This window comes from Glycine soja, chromosome 4, assembly GCF_004193775.1.
Source record: "Glycine soja cultivar W05 chromosome 4, ASM419377v2, whole genome shotgun sequence".
NCBI classification, from domain to species: domain Eukaryota; kingdom Viridiplantae; phylum Streptophyta; class Magnoliopsida; order Fabales; family Fabaceae; genus Glycine; species Glycine soja.
The window spans coordinates 40,004,630-40,021,056 of NC_041005.1; the positions used below are offsets into that span (position 1 = coordinate 40,004,630).

Here is a 16,427-nt window from a genome sequence, read left to right on the forward strand (position 1 = left end):
TGGTATGAAAGTTGAAGATTCAGATCAAAAGAGAACCAAAGGACGCTACACAAAAAGGCATCAATTTTCACCAACAGGCTTGGTCTTTATCAGGAATGTACGTAGCCTTAGTGGTCAAGTGGTCGGCACGTCCTTGACCGTGAAACCAAAGCTGGACAATGGCTGCCCAGGTAGTATAATTAGCAGATCTGATTAATTTCTAACCAGGAATAAGTGGGGCAGGGGTAAACGTCATGGCAAAGACAGTGTCCATAGTACCCAAAGAATCCATTAAAAGAAAAAATAAATAAAATAGCCAAACAAAGGGCTTGTGCAGATTGCCTGAGATGGAGGAGGTTGAGGTTGGTCTCGTTGATGAGTGGGTGTCACCGGCGATGTGTCACACATCGGAAAAGTGGTGCGCGTGGGAGCTCGTGCAACGACATATGGCAGCGCGCCGGACATGGTTATGGTCACCGGAGAAGGGTGATGGTGATCGAAGGTTGCATGTCGGAAAAAGGGAGACACTGTTGCTGTCAAATAGTAGTAGAGAGTGCAGGCACTGTTTTTTGCGAAGCTACATGTACGAAGGGGAAGGGATTGAAGAACCATAATCTACTAATACCATATTGAAGTGTTTACAGAAGTTGTGTTGTTATCTTACGCACACTGATTTATTTATAATCATAGGTACAAGATAATTAAGGAGACAAATGATAATGAAATCCCTACATATATATACAGATATACCCAAATTCCCTATTTACATTCAATCACATCAAATCATATATTTAACACCTCTATATGCTTGTATTAATGTTGATGGATTGGCAAGTGCACCAATTCATCCCAAGTAGTAAAGTTAAAACGAAAGTCTGAGTATCGTATTCACAAAAACTTTGTTTGAACTTAGGTAGATAAATATTTGATTAAGAAAAAGATTTGAAAAAGTTATAGAAAAATAGTAATTTAAATTGATAGAAAATTAAATCAAACAAGAAAAGAATTAAACATGAATTAATTAATTACATAAAAGATGAGAAAATCCAATATTATTGTAGAAGGAAATTCAAAAGATGAGAATGTTGGGAACTTAGCCTACCAGAGCTACTCCTTGATGTAATGTTAATGATTTTTCTCTATTTATAATTATTTCAATTTACACTTGTATCTACTAATATACTCTAACTTTGGTCCCCCGCATGAAAGAGCCTAATTTATCTATTTTCTCTTCCAAATCCCTTTGTAGAGCTAAAATAGTAAATTGCATTAAGAATAAAGATGTATAATAGGCTAAACAAATATCAACCTATCCCTAATGATGACTTTATTTAGATATTCTTTCCCGGTTCTATTAGAAAATAACGTTTCCCAACGCTACCCCTAAAACTTACCATGCAAATGGGTGATTAAGCCAAAAGTAATAATATTAAGCACAAGAAAGGATAATCCAAATGTAATGTTATAAATAGATAGGAAAAAAAATTATATCAAGAATAGTTGGCTGCCAAGTTCCCCACAAAGGGGGTTTAGCCTCTCATTATCATGGAGACTTTACAATTGCAAGAGTGGAATATTTAGTAAAGGGAGACAAGATAAGAAAGGGAATGACAGGAAGGAATGGCTACCATTACTTGCTTCTCCTTCTTCTAGCCTTTGCCTTCTATAAGGAATTGTATTCTATTGGAATTTTTGTGTGTCTTTTCCTTCTTCTCTCTTCTTCTTTTATAGGTGCAGATTAGTGGGCTTTTTGCACTAAGCCCGCCTTTACTTTCCTTAATTATTCTTCTTTCCTTAACTAGCCATGCTTTCCTCAATTAGCCCTTTTTTTGCTCAATTTGCTTACTTTCTTTAATTAGCTCTGATTTCCTTAATTATTCCTGTTTTTCTGGGCTTTATTTTACTCACTAAGCTTCATAAATCTATCACTTTTAATATTCGCTGCACAAAAACTTAAGTGATGTTAATTTAACAATTATTTTCTCAAAAAGGAAAAAATAGGAGAAAAAAATTACAAATTCCTCTATAATTTAACCCCCAAAATATACTCATAATTAACAATTATCAAACTCCCCCAAATTTAAATCTTTGCTTGTCCTCAAGCAAAAGGAAAAAGTTCAAATTTTACCAATCACAATTCATGAGATAACTACATACATTCCAAAAAGCTTCATTGACCAATTCTCAAGTTCATAGTTGTCATAAGTTCATGAAAGGAGTAGAGTAAGATGTACTTCAAATGAAATGGTTAGCAAGAATGACAGATCACAAGGAATAATCACCAACTTCAGTCCTCACAAGGCTAGTGTTTCTCTCAATTCCACAAGTGTCTCAGTAAAAGTGTTTGAATTATAACAACTGAAATGTAAAATTCCCAATTTTGCACATTATCTCAGTCAATGCTATAATACATGCAGAATGTGGATCACTAAGGACTTTATTAGGCTTGTAACATGGCTGGGCTAACAAAGAAATCATGGTTTTTCTAGGATTCAAAGCTTAGGATCTAGGAGAGCATTTAATCCCCCAAATTATTTACAAACCATAACTTTGAATTTTTCACTACACCAACCTTATTGCTTTGCTACTCTTTTCAGCACCTTTATTTTCTTCGATGATGGTTTACTCCAACTTTTATTCTTTAAAATAACATAACTTTTTTTCTTTTTTTTTTGCAAATGTAAAAACATTCATACTGGGCTGGAGTAACACCATATTTTGCAACTCAATTTAACTTGTGTTGTATATTTGTTTTCTTGCAATAGAAAATCACCCAAAAACATTCCCCCAAATTTAGGACAAATTTGTTTGGATCCATGAGTACTCTCCTACAACCTAAGAAAGGGTAGTTAGTAAATATCACATTTTGGGCTTGGGATCCAATGACATAAATTTTACATTAGGCTTAAAAAGGGTGCAAGGGATGCATTAATTCACAGGATGACTTTTTGGCTAAGTAGCTGAATAAAATAACAAACAAGGCCTTGATCATCTCCACATCGTACATGCATTTTAAGAAATCGAAGAATCATGCTAAATCAGGAAATTAAAACCAGTCATTCTCTCACAGTTGAAAGTTCACACAACTTACCGATTTTCATTGAAGTATGAAGGTTCTCGTTCCATGATTTTCTGTCAGAAATACTAACCTTTTCACTCTTGTACTGTTAGTTCACACTCCATCACTTACACTGACACCTGCTATCACAAGAATCAAACATTCACAAAAATATTCATTAGTACGCAGTTAGTCTCACTCATGTAATCGGTTCACTCAAAATGTGTTGTAACCAATCAATAAGTATCTACTTCTCTATCATGCATCAAACTAAATTAAAAATATTAAATGATTGAATTTAAACTACTGAAATTAAATTGTCCTAAATGCAAGAAATTAAAATGAAAATAAAAGGAAATGAAACCAAAATAAATAAAGATAGATAAAGAAAATAAAGAAAAATCCTGATCAAAATAGGCCTCAATCCTGTATGGGCCCTGGATCTCAATCTTCTTGTGCAGCAATGATGTCTGCAACGTAATCATCATCAGTTCTAGTCTCCGCGACATCACCATTACCAGTACCAGAGGTATCACCCCCCCTACAGAAGGAGGCTAGACTCTTGGCCAGACAACTTGTACAGGCATTTGGTCACTTCTTATCACTTCACTCATGCAAGACATTCCTTCAGTTTTCTTAACCTCCTAGAGCTAAGGCAAGCACACATTATAATTGAAATAAATTGAACACAACTATCCTAAGAAATAATAGAAAAACACACAATGTAATTAAATAAATAAAAAAAATAAAGTAAGAAATCCTGAGTTGTCTCCCAGTAAGCATTTCTTTAACGTCACAAGTTTGACGAGTCAAATGCCTTCAAGGTGGCATGAATGTCACATAAAACACATCTTCCTTGAATTTTTGCTTCTTAGTCAAAGACTCCATGAAAATCATGTATCCCGGAAATGCCTTCCATACCATTGCAAGAGAAGTGTTGGTGTTCAAGGAGAGAATGACACTTAAACATTTATCACATTCTCCAAGCCTTTCTTCCTTGCCAATCAGTTGATGAGGAGAAGTATTGACTTGGAGAATGCTTTCTTGTTGAATTTTTACTTGTGAGCATTTCTCCCATTATTGTTGTGTTCTCTCCTTACCTTTTCCTTCGTCTTTTTCTCTTGAATCATGCTCTTCTACAAGACTTTCCTCATAAGCTTCAACCTCTACAAAGCTTTCTTCCCTTGTGACCAAGGGTAATTTAGCCACTTGTTTTGCTAGCTTACCAACTTGAATTTCTAGATTTTGAATTGTGTGTTGAGTAGCTTCTGATGTTTCCATGAGTTGCATCAACAAATTATCAAGGTTAGAAATTCTTTCTTCTTCATATTGATTGTAAGGTTGTAACTCTTTCTCCCACCAACAATTTTCCATGGAGTAACTCTTGCCATCCTCAATCTCCAGATTTTGAATTGAGTTTTGATTGGCTTTAAATCTAGCTTGGGATGTTTCCATGAATTGCATAAACATATTCTCCGTATTAGAAAGTCTTTTTTCTTCATATTGATTCTAAGGGTATAACTCTTGTATCGACCAAGAATTTATCATGGAGTAGAGATGACAATTATTATTGAAATGCTCTCCTCCACAAAAATCACAATTTATCGGTGGTGGGTGACTGACCCCTAATTGTATGCTTTCAAGATGCTCAATCCACCTCTTTAAAATATCTTCCATGGATCAAACAAGAAAAGAATTAAACATGAGTTAATTAATTACATAAAAGATGAGAAAATCCAATATTATTGTAGAAGGAAATTCAAAAGATGAGAATATTGGGAACTTAGCCTACCAGAGCTACTCCTTGATGTAATGTTAATGATTTTTCTCTATTTATAATTATTTCAATTTACACTTGTATCTACTAATATACTCTAACTTTGGTCCCCCGCATGAAAGAGCCTAATTTATCTATTTTCTCTCCCAAATCCCTTTGTAGAGCTAAAATAGTAAATTGCATTAAGAATAAAGATGTATAACAAGCTAAACAAATATCAACTTATCCCTAGTGATGACTTTATTTAGATACTCTTTCCCAGTTCTATTAGAAAATAATGTTTCCCAACGCTAACCCTAAAACTTACCATGCAAACGGGTGGTCAAGCCACAAGCAATAATATTAAGCACAAGAAAGGATAATCCAAATGTAATGTTATAAATAGATAGGAAGAAAAATTATATCAAGAGTAGTTGGCTGTCAAGTACCCAACAAAAGGGGTTTAACCTCTCATTATCATGAAGACTTTACAATTGCAAGAGTGGAATATTTAGTAAAAGGGGAAAAGATAAGATAAGGAATGGGGGGAAGGAATGACTCTCATTGCTTGTTTCTCCTTCTTTTAGAATTTGCCTTCTCTAAGAAATTGTATTCTGTTGGAATTTCGGTGTCTTTTCCTTCTTTTCTCTTCATCTTTTATAGGTGCAGATTAGTGGATTTTTTGCACTAAGTCCGCCTTTACTTTCCTTAATTAATCTTACTTTCCTTGATTATTCTTCTTTCCTTTATTAACCTTGTTTTCCTCAATTATCTTGCTTTCATCAATTAATCTTTTTTTCTTAATTTGCCCTGCTTTCTTCAATTAGCCCTTGTTTCCTCAATTAGCTTGTTTTCCTTAATTATTCCTGCTTTTTTGGGGTTTATTTTACTAAGCTTCATAAATCCATCACTTTTAATATTCTTTTCACAAAAATTTAAATGATGGTAATTTAACAATTATTGGCTCAAAAAGGAAAATTTATGAGAGAAAAATTACAAATTTTTCTATAATTTAACCCCGAAAATATACTCATAATGTAGTTATCAATTAAATCATGACCATTTATCTCCCTCCTATTTCTTGTCACCTCAATTGTTATTTGTGCCATTCTCTTCATGGTTTGAAACATCCCCCTTAGGCCTGGTGTGACATTACAGTTCTGCCTTGCCACAATTGGCATGGCTGATCACTCAATCTTCTTCATTCATTCTCCTGAAGGCCATATTACATTTGTTGTCTATATTGGTAATAGTCATCGCTAGATATGATGAGGTTGGCATCCAGCACCTAAAAAAACCATCCATATTGTCAATTTCAAACAAAGATTTGGACCCTCTCAAATATTTCTTGGAAATTGAGGTTGCCTAGTTCCATTTCAGTGTTACTATTACTCAAAATAAGTATGCATTGGACCTTCTTGACGAGACCAATATGCTCGTCTGTTCTCCTGAAGCTCCCTATGATCCTAATGTCAAGCTTCTTCTAGGTCAAGAAGCCATTGGAAAACTTGAGAAGGTATCGACTCCTAGAAGGCAAACTTTTACTATCTCACTCTTACCAGACTAGGCATCACCTTTGTTGTAAGTGCAGTGGGTTAGTTTCTAAATTCCTCTTGTGATAGTCATAGGATGTTGTATGCATTATTCATTGCATAAAAAATGCACTAGGTAAAGCATTTTTATATGAGGACAAAGGTAAAGCAAAGATCACTTGTTTACTCTGAGGAGTGGGCAAGGTCACGCTGTTTACAAAAAAAATTGGTTCAATTTATTTGAATTGCTTATTTCAATAATACAACACAATTCTTCTAATATTAACAAGAAATAGGGAAGGGAGCAATCCATTAAAATAACAAATGTTATCAACAACATACCACACAAGTACCTGTGGTAGCCCTGAACTAGGATGTATGTGAACAGTCTGTGAATGTTTAACCATTCAATATGATCCATTCTTTTGCAGTCGTGCAAAGTGTGGGAAAAACCCTGCAGCAGTTAAAAATTAGATTCGGTGCACTAAAAAAGATCTACATTGCAAGAAATTGTTAGTTTTATAAGTTTACCAGATGTAATGGATTTCTTGATGGCATCTAAATCATTATCATTTGAAGTTAGTTTAATCTCAACCCTCTCTAAAAGACCTGCCAGTTGATCACGGATATCCCTAGCTCGTTTCACACTCCTTACCTGAACATCAAAATAACAAACAAATTTAGAATATTACAGTAGAAATCAACACACGAATGTACAAAAGATGAATAAATTTTAACAAAGTAAAGAAGACATGATTGTTGAAATAGTTCAAATTTCAGAGTAAACAAACAAAAGCATTTTAACAGAGTAAAGAAGACCAGAGTATCAAATTTCACAACCATGAATCATTATCATTTCACCGATAGATGATTGTTGAAATAGTTCATATGTGATTCAAAATGGTGGGGGAACTAAACATGGGCAGCATAGTCATAAGCCCACATACAAGTTCTAAACTGGTCTTTCATGAATCAAATACTATCAATAGAATAACATAAAAAAAAGTAATAAAAGAAATGGTAAGATATCCTTCAAGAAAGCCAAAAGGGAAAAAGTAAATCAAAAAATGAAAAGGGCAAGTAGTAATTACTAAGTACAACTTCACAAAGCTAGCTATCAACCTAAAACCACAAAAATTTACCACATAAGCATCATACATCTCCACAGTCATAAAGGAGAAGATGGAGGTGTTTTTTCATGGTAATAATAAATTTTACAGTCTTCAGATTGTCCAAAATTTTCCAAGATTATTATTAAACTCAAATGCTTTCTAAATGAACTAACAAAATTAACCAAAATTAAATTTAGAAATAGTTTAACATTTCTAAATTATAACTACTTTGTGCTTAACCATGCAGATGGGTGTACTACTTTCTTCTAGCACTTTCACTAAATATGGATGCACCAAATAATGGGTTTGTACTTTGTTAGACAAAGATCCATACCTGTATATAATTCTCATAACACCATTGCGTTGAATAATTGGTCTCCTTCCATGAATTGTAGACCTGAATAATAATAATAATAATAATAATAATAATAAGGTTCAGTAAAAATCTAGACTGAAGAAACACCAATAATCGATTATAATTTAATAAATATGCAACCCAATGATAATCTGTCCATGTCCCACCCAGGTGAAAAAGTAAATACACAACAAGCACAACAACAAATACTGAATCTATAATTAGATCAACAATAGAGTCTAACATTTCACACAAAAGAAATATGGATATAGATAAGATGATAACCAACAAAATACAGAAAAAAAGTCAGAAGAAATAGAACCTTTAGACATGCCATATGGTCTCCAACATTTCCAGTGTGAAAATTCAACCTTGCATTGTCTGCATGTACTTGTTTATCTTTTGGACAGTAAAATATTGAGTTTCCAACAGAAATCATAGCAGCAATAGAAATAATATCATCTGAACACTTGTAATTTTCTGAAGCCACAATCATTTTTGACAACATTGGATCAAGTGGGAACTCTGCCATCCGTCTACCCACCTTAGTTACTCACCAAGCTTATTTAACGCACTTATGCAAATAGAAGCTCCAAAGCTTTCAATAAGGCCTCAGCAAGTGGAGGATCCATAAAATCAAAGTTCAATAAGTCATGAATACCAAGACTTTTTAAAGTCAAAACTACATTTGCAAGGTTAGTCCGCTGTATTTCTGGTACAGTGTTATCATCCAAATCATTGTGATAATTGTATGCAGTATACAGTCGGAAGCACTTTCCAGGACCCGTTCTTCCAGAACGACCAGCTCTTTGATTTGCTGAATCTTTTGAGATAGGAGTCACCAGCAAAGACTCCATTCCTGTTCTTGGTTTATAACCTTTCGTGCTCCTCCGGGAGTGGGTTCAAATATTTTAGCTTGTAGTTCAGTTGGAAGGTTGGCATATATAGGGCATATTATTAACTCAGAAATTTTAGTCCCCAAGCCTCTAGTTCGATGTGACAACACTATGCACTTCTAGGAACCAAAATGATTATTTACTCCAAAAACAAAGTGGGTAAGTACACAGGAGGATATTATAATGAACAACTACAAATAAGATTATTTATTCATTTAACCTGAACATGTTCATGAAATACATTCAAATATGAGCAAGGACCATGCATTAATGAGTTACAGATTGGTCAGTAACCAAATAAAATAATTGCACAACAATATAGAACAAAAGAATCCATGCAATCAACACCATGTCAGATTTCTTACATGTATAGAAAAACATTTACACTAGACTTAATCAAATATATGCCTAAAGTGTCTTGAATATCACAATCAAAATGCTGATTGTTCAAGGAATAGAATTAAATTGTCTCAACTCTCAATCTGCTAGAATTATAAATAAGACATGCAAATTTAGCTCATCACAAGAATTTGCTACCCATCTTTACTAATCCAAACAGAATATCAGTTGAGAGTGTTCTTTCATGAGCCTCATCCACCATCACAACACTGCAACATTTGCAAACATAATACAAGAACAATCATAACATATCCAACTAAACCCCAAATATGAATCGAATATAAGCTCACCTACAACTTGCCAAATCTGGCTCACCAAAAAATTCCCTCAGTAACATTCCATCCATCATGTATTTTAAAATAGTCTTCTCTTATGTACAATCTTCAAAATGGATGGAGTAACCAACCTACAATTAAAAAGTTTGAATTACACATTTGAAAGACCAAGACACGTGAAAGAGATATGTACGTGATCTAATTGCATATTAAAGAGAAGTTAAAATTTACCACTTATGTACATAAACATATCCATTTTCTAATAAATAGGAAATCTTAAAAGAAAATAAACTTTATAATAATAACCAACAAAGAATCTGTGTTAAAATATTTAATAACGGAGGAAGCCTACCTCATGTCCTAATTTAACACCCATTTCTTCAGAAACTCGAGCAGCAACACTCATAGCTGCAACACGTCGTGTTTGAGTACATGCAATCTGCCCAAAAATATAGCCACCTTAGGCTTGCTTGTTTCCTACAGAGAGCATAATAAGTTTACAAGATGTGAAAAGTTTCAAGCATTCACAGTTGAATGACACAATCAAAATTAATTCTTAAACCATGACCATGTTCTTGAAATGTTTTTTAGGAACTAAAGTAACCTGCAATGAAAAATAAACAAATAGCTACTTGTTCCACATTAAAAGAGTTGAGAGAATTTGAGACAGAGACAGAGAGAGAAGTTTGAGATTGACAAAATTGATATTATTCAACCCAAGTGTAAACTGATTGCAAGGATGAATATATAGTTGGATAACTACCATCAAACCTAACTGTAAACTAACCTAAGTTAGTTGACAGCTGATACAAAGCTGTTAGGCACTAACTAACTACACTATCAACTGATAACAGACTAACTACTAACTAAAGTAGTTAGAATATCAGTTAACTAACAGATAGCAAAAACAAAGCACTGCGAGTAATGAATATTCCCTTATACTCCTCCAGAAGCTCATGAGGGCTTGGAAGAATGCCTTTCAACCACTTGGTCCAGAATGAGAGAAATGAAGGAGAGAGAGCCTTGGTCTGAATATCCACCAGTTGATCCATGGCAGTAACATGAACAACATTAAGTTGTATGGTTGGAACTTTCTCTCTGACAAAGAGCAGATCCAGCTTTGTATGCTTGGTTCTTGAGTGAAGAATAAGATTATGTGTGACACCCTCTACCCTCACAAATAATGAATAAAAGGAAATAAAATCATGCGGAATTTTTTTTAACACATTGACTTTAAATTAATTTCAAAAGATAAAGGGCTCACATTCACTTAATGAAAACATAGTAGAAATTGTTCGAATAAAAACAAAGTTATCACGGCTCAAAACAAGGTCGTCCATGTTGAATAAATAAAACAAACTAAAACAGAAACATAATAGGATTATATCGTTTATAGAAATTATAACATGCGAAGTAAAATCCTATGCCCCAATGTCACACTTATCAGAGCATGTCTCTATCATAGACTAAGTCTCTCAGTCTCTATCATGGACTCATCATATGATGGCTCACCTGAAACAAAATGGCAATCAACCCAAACACAAACACACACCGAGAGTGAGTTATCACATTCGTATATAATAAAATATTAGAGTATGTGAAACATATAATACTTAAAGCTGTATTTATATAAATAACATCACTGCCCAAAATCACACACATTATTCACACCCATTGGAGTTCATACACTCCAGACAATAACATCAAACCACAATTGTTAACTCAATGAAAGTCAAACACAAGCGTTATGCAACAAATACACTAGACTTAAGCCTACATGCAATGTGGTACCATTTTTTAGTGAAAAGCCTCGTCAAACGCTTAGGAGTACATGACAGGACATGCCTCACAATGGGTAAGTCAGGTCACTCTCACTAAGTGAAATCATAGGGAGACCAGTCACGGTCACGCTGTTTTGCGAGAATGCTCTAACCATGTGGGATCGACACAGGCTTAAAGAAGCACTCAAACCGGATGACCCCCAAGGCCTACACTCCGAAGAGTTCGTCAGGGTGATGTAAGCTCCATTGGAGCTTGTAGGCCTAGGATCTTCTTCATCAATGGATTCCTTTGCTTCTTGGAAGATGAATGGAAGTGGAATGGAGAAGGAAGAGAGAGAGGGGAGAAGATGAGTCTAGAAGAAGCTCACCACCATAGGAGGTCATGGATAAGAACTTGGAGGAAGAAGGAGATGAATGAAGGGAGAGGAAGAGAAGAGCATGAAATTTTGTGCTCTAAAAGAGCTCTGAAATCTGAAGTTTAATTTTCAAATGATCAAAGTTGAAAAAATGCACACACATGACCTCTATTTATAGCCTAAGTGTCACACAAAATTGGAGGGAAATTTGAATTTCAATTCAAATTTCACTTGAATTTGAAATTGAATTTGTGGAGCCAAATGTTGGAGCCAAAATTTTACTAATTATGATTAGTGAGTTTCAGTTATGGTTCAGCCTACTAATCCATGATCAATTCCAAGATTCTCCACTAAGTGTGCTTAGGTGTCATTAGACATGTAAAGCATGAAAGACATGCACATAATGTGACTATATGATGTGGCAATGGGGTGTAGTAAGCAAATGCTCACCTCCCCCTCTAAAATTTAATTGGATTGGGCTTCTACCAATTCAATTAAATTTATTTCCCAACACACACATCAAATATTCACTTAGTGCATGTGAAATTACAAAACTACCTCTAATACAAAAACTAGTCTAGGTGCCCTAAAATACAAGGACTGAAAAATCCTATATTTCTAGGGTACCCTACCTACATTATGGAGCCTTAAATACAAGGACCAAATATAGTGACATCCTAATCTAATATGTACAAAGATAATTGGACCCAACCTTGGTCCATTGGCTCAGAAATCTACCCTCAGGTTCATGAAAACCCTAGGGCCTTCTTCAGCAGCTCTAGCCCAATCCTCCTAGAGCCTCTTACTCATGGCTCTAGTGACTGGTTCCTTCCTAGGGAGGATTGCATCAGCCCCTCCCCCTTGAAGAGGATTTGACCTCAAATCTGTTAGTTTCTCATCCTCAATATCAGCTCCACCTGCAAAAGGAATTAAATCAAAAATGTTAAAAGTGGTGTTGACTCCATACTCTTCTGGGAGGTCCAACCTATAGGCATTGTTATTGATCCTCTCCAAAACCTGGAAAGGTCTATCCCTAGGGCTAAGCTTGGATTTCCTTTTAGTAGGGAATCTATCCTTCCTAAGATGGAACCAAACCCAGTCACCCTTATTAAGAATTAGTTCTTTTCTTCCTCTATTGCCTTTAGTTGAATACATATTTGTTTGGTTCTCTATTTGGTTCTTAACTTTCTCATGCAACTTCTTTACAAACTCTGACCTAGATTCCCCTTCTTTATGTATAAAAGAAGTGTCCAGTGGAAGGGGAATGAGGTCTAACGGTGTTAGGGGATTGAACCCATAGACAACCTCAAAAGGGGATTGCATAATGGTTCTATGAACCCCCCTGTTGTAGGCAAATTCTACATGAGGAAGATACTCATCCCAAGACTTATGGTTGCCTCTCAGAAGAGCCCTTAAAAGGGTGGATAAAGACCTATTAACTACCTCTGTTTGCCCATCAGTTTATGGATGACAAGTGGTAGAGAAAAGAAGTTTAGTTCCTAGCTTAGCCCATAAGGTTTTCCAGAAGTGGCTAAGGAACTTAGCATCTCTATCTAACACAATGGTCCTAGGCAAACCATGGTGTCTCACAACTTCCCTGAAAAAGAGTTTTGAGATGTGGGAAGCATCATCCACCTTGTGGCAGGGTATAATGTGTGCCATCTTGCTAAACTTATCCACCACCACAAAGATAAAGTCTACACCTCTTTGGGTTCTTGGAAGCCCAAGGACAAAGTCCATACTAATGTCTACCCAAGGTGTAGATGGGATGGGTAAGGGTGTGTATAGCCCATGAGGCATCACCCTAGACTTGGCTTGTAAACAAGCCACACACCTAGTGCAATGCTTATGGACATCTTTCTTCATATGGGGCCAATAAAACTTTTCTTTGAGTAAGACAAGAGTCTTGTCTATCCCAAAGTGGCCCATGAGCCCACCCTCATGGCTCTCTTTCACAAGTAATTTCCTAATGGATCCTTGGGGTATGCAAAGCTTTCCCTCTTTGAAAAAATACCCCTCAGCCAAATAGAATCCATCTTGGGCCTTTTTCCCACAACTCTCATAAATGGGAGAGAAATGTTCATCTAAAGCATACAAGTCCCTAATATTATCAAATCCTAAAATTTGAGCTCCTAGGGAGCAAAACAATGTGTGTCTCCTAGAGAGGGCATCAACTACCACATTTGTTTTTCTCTTTTTGTATTTGATAACATATGGAAATTAATTTAGGTACTCTACCCATTTTGCATGCCTTTTGTTTAACTTGCTTTCCCCTCTAATGTACTTAAGTGATTGATGATCACTATGAATGACAAATTCCTTGGAAACAAGGTAATGTTCCCAAGTTTGGAGGGCTCTTATTAAGGCATAAAGCTCTTTATCATAGGTGGGGTAGTTGAGGGTGGCACTATGAAGTTTTTCACTAAAATAAGCAATAGGGTGCCCACCTTGTAACAATACGGCTCCAACTCCCACTCCAGAGGCATCACATTCTAGCTCAAAAGTTTTAGAAAAGTCAGGAAGAGCTAGAACATGTGCCTTAGTAAGCTTTTCTTTGAGCAAAGTAAAGGCTTGCTCTTGTTTTTTACCCCAGGTAAATGCCACATTCTTCTTCACCAGCTCATTGAGAGGTGATGCAATTGTAGAGAAATTAGGAACGAACATTCTATAGATGCTTGCTAACCCATGGAAGCTCCTAATATCTCCCACACTTTTTGGGGTGGGCCATTCTTGGATGGCCTTGATTTTCTCAGGGTCCACTTGGACCCCATTTCTACCAACTACAAACCCTAAGAAAACTATATTATCTACACAAAAGGTACACTTCTCTATATTTTCATAGAGGGTGTTTTTCCTAAGGACTGAAAGAACTTGCCTGAGATGTCCTAAGTGATCATCTAGGCTCCTACTGTACACTAAAATATCATCAAAATAAACAGCTACAAATCTACCTATGAAATCCCTTAAGACATGATGCATAAGGCTCATAAAGGTGCTTGGTGCATTAGTGAGCCCAAAAGGAATCACTAGCCATTCATACAAACCAAACTTGGTCTTGAAAGCAGTTTTCCACTCTTCACCCTTTTTCATCCTGATTTGGTGATAACCACTTTTAAGATCAATTTTTGAAAAGATATTGGCACCATGCAACTCATCAAGCAAATCATCAAGTCTAGGAATGGGGTGCCTATACTTTATAGTGATGTTGTTGATGGCCCTGCAATCTGTACACATTCTCCACGTACCATCCTTTTTGGGCACCAACAACACTGGCATAGCACATGGGCTTAGGCTCTCTTGGACCCAACCCTTCTCCAAAAATTCTTTAACCTGAGACTCTATCTCCTTAGTCTCCTGAGGGTTTGTCCTATAGGCTGGCCTATTAGGAAGGCTTGCTCCTGGGACTAAATCTATTTGATGTTCTATTCCCCTTAAAAGAGGTAGCCCAAGGGGTATCTCTTTGGGAAATATATCACCAAATTCATGTAAGAGTTCTTGGACCTTTTGGGGGTAAGTTCTCAAATGTAGGAATTGTGGCAGTGCAAAGGGATGTTTCCCTTGATAGGAGAAGGTAGAAAGATTGTTTGAGAAGGAGTGCTCTTTTAATATCACCTTTTGTTGCAAAATGATTTTCCTTCGTAACAATCTTCTTGAAGGAATCATTTCCCTCTTTTTCCTTCCCCTTGGCCTTTGAAGACAAAGCCTTACTATCCTTCTTTTTCTTTTATTTTTCTAGTTTTTCTTCCTCATCCCTTTTATCTTTCATAGTTAGTTGATCTTTGGCCACCTGTGAAGGTGTTTGAGGATGCAACACAAATTTAGTGCCAAGATGGGTGAGGGTAATCTCATTAGTTAGGCCATTGTAAATGATCTTCCTATCAAATTGCCATGACCTTCCTAAAAGAATATGTCCTGCCTCCATGGGAACTATATCATAATTAACTTCATCCTTATATGTCCCAATGGAGAAAGGTACCTTCACTTGTTGGTTAACTATCATTTCCCCTTGCCCATTGAGCCATTGAAGTTTATAAGGTTTTGGGTGGGGAATGATAGTGAGGTTCAACTTGGAAACTAATCTTGTGCTACAACAATTGCAACAAGATCCACTATCCACAATGAGAGAACAATTTTTATCTAAAATTTTGCATCTTGTATGAAAGATGTTCTCTCTTTGGGATTGAGATAGATCACAAGATTGACCTCCAAGGAACCTTCTAACCATTAAGAGGTCACCTTCTTCATGCGAGTAAACTTCCTCACTAGACTCTTCACCCCTTACATCATCTTCACTTCCACTAGAGGAAGGGCAAGAAGTAGTCTCCTCTTGACTACTATAAATGTCTTGACCCCTCATGATCATGGTTTTCTTTGTGGGGCATTGAGAGGCAATGTGACCTCTCCCAAGACATTTGAAGCATTTAATATTGCCAGTCTTTTCTTGGGAACTAGTCTTAGGGGTGTATTTCTCTATGGTTTTACCCTTATCTTCCTTGGATTTTGAAGGTGCAGCCCCCAAAATTCCATGGGCTTGGTCCTTCCTTGGATAAGAGAGAGAGCCATAAGATTTTGAAGAAGGTTTTCTTTTAAGTTGTTGCTCCACTCTTATACCCAAGAATCCTCCATTCCCTAACAAGGGAAGTCCACCAATAGAGGGCATACCCTTGAAAGCTAAGGGTAGCCAATGCAACTTTTCTCTCTTCACTAATATGATGGCAAGCAAAGAGTTGTTCAACCTTCATTTCCCAATCTAAGTAGGCCTCAACATTATCTTTTCCATAGAAATATGGGAGGCTAATGTTAACCTCTTGAGGCCTTCTATCCTTTTCTCTTCTTTGGGAGTGATGTTTAGTATGTGAACTATGGCGCCCTCTATAATAGTTGCTAAGTTCTTCCTCTCTTATTTTCTCTCTTTCATCTTGACTTAT

General features: G+C 36.0%; 1 pseudogene; it reads right to left on the reverse strand.

Annotated features, from left to right (window-relative positions):
• LOC114410799 overlaps positions 1–16,427 on the reverse strand; it is a 40,187-nt pseudogene that overhangs the window by 6,407 nt on the left and 17,353 nt on the right.